This window comes from Olea europaea, unplaced genomic scaffold (genome assembly GCF_002742605.1).
Source record: "Olea europaea var. sylvestris unplaced genomic scaffold, O_europaea_v1 scaffold20869, whole genome shotgun sequence".
Classification (NCBI taxonomy): Eukaryota; Viridiplantae; Streptophyta; class Magnoliopsida; order Lamiales; family Oleaceae; genus Olea; species Olea europaea.
The window spans coordinates 397-1,890 of record NW_019238798.1 but is presented as its reverse complement, the minus strand read 5'-3'; the positions used below and the strand labels follow the sequence as shown (position 1 = coordinate 1,890).

General features: G+C 33.3%; 1 long non-coding RNA gene across 1 annotated transcript; it reads left to right on the top strand.

Moving 5' to 3' along the window:
• Positions 1–6: 6 nt before the first annotated feature.
• Positions 7–742, top strand: LOC111380040. The gene is made up of 2 exons (XR_002700124.1): positions 7–144; positions 242–742. It is a non-coding gene; the product is annotated as an uncharacterized LOC111380040 (long non-coding RNA).
• The last annotated feature ends 752 nt before the right edge of the window (positions 743–1,494 follow it).

Here is a 1,494-nt window from a genome sequence, read left to right as displayed (position 1 = left end):
TGTGAAAACAAATTATGATCAATTTCTTGTTTAGTTCTTATGGAGAATTTACAAAACGCTAGTGCACTTTTGCATTGCAAGGAGAGTACCATTCTACCTGCATAGTTGCAGTGGCTGTTTGGTTTTCCGGCCCTTGTACTGAAGGTGATCCACTATCACTGCCTTTGCACACACTCCACCATTATCTGTTTCAATAAACTTCAAATGTAATTCAAAGTTTGGTTGACAACGTACATTACAGGGCTAAGAAACGGTGCAGTAGAAGGCCAATCTTGTATGTCAAATGTCCAATTTTGCAGGATCTATTCAGTTCCTGAACTAAATTCAAGTTTGGCTGGTTTTGGACCCTTCAATAATTTGTTTTAGATGCCATCCAAGTTTGGAATTGCTCAAGGAGCTTTGCTACAGGGTTTTCTTTGCTTCTATCTTCTCTGTACATCAATATATACACACTAGAATGTCTCTCTCACTCCATTTATTTATTGATTTGCTGCCTACTGGGTTTTTGGGTAGGAAAATAGTAACGCCAAAGTTGGACCTTGCATTTTTTTTTTTTTTAATATGGAAATATTAGGATGTATAGAGCTTGTAACATTGTATGTTTAAGTGCCAAGATGTACGCTAGTGAATTGTGCATTCGCTACTTAAGTAGATCCTGTATTTCGTTTTCCATTTTACTTCTTGATACTTTGTAGACATTGACGTGCCATATTTTATATGTGAAAAAGAAAATTTTATGAAATGACAACACACAAACAAGAATTCTTATGCGATCTATCATGGCATGTATGCGTTGCATTTGTGTTGGAGTTCTTGTAGAGTGGAATTATACAGTACTAAAATGTGATAGATTCTATGAAAAACAAGGTCTTTTTCGAACATGTAAATTAGTTTGGAATCTTGTAGATCTAAATTTTTTCCTATTCTAAGATTAGTTCCTTGATCTGTGTTTTCACATCGAGAAGCAGTGAGGAAAGATTTTACTTTATGAGATGGGATTTTTGGTTGGCTTGGTTGATGGAAGCAGTGCCGAAAGTTGAGCTGAAGGAACAACCGGGGAAAGAGGTAATGAGTTCCATTGTCGCTACTAAAGATAAGTGCATGCCTTTTCTAATATTTTTAATTGATAATAAATTTCAAAATTGCTCATAGCCCTTTTAGCGGGGAAGCTGTCTCAAATCATAATGGGTTTGCCATTGTTTGAGCCCCATTTTTTTTTTTTTTTTTTAGAAAAAATACATTCTTAAACAGTATTTTGACATCATTTTAATAACACATTATTTAATAAAATAATATTACAAGAAAATTTAAAATTTTTTCTTATTTTTTAACCACACATTTCACATCATTAAATTATTCAAAAATGGGTCTCAAACAAGGGCATTCTTTTTGAGTCAAAAAGTTCAAATTGATTATAGTACCACAAATTGTTGTGGAGAGTAAAAGAGGAATACAATCAATGATTTTATCGATCATATATCAATTTAGCGAGAT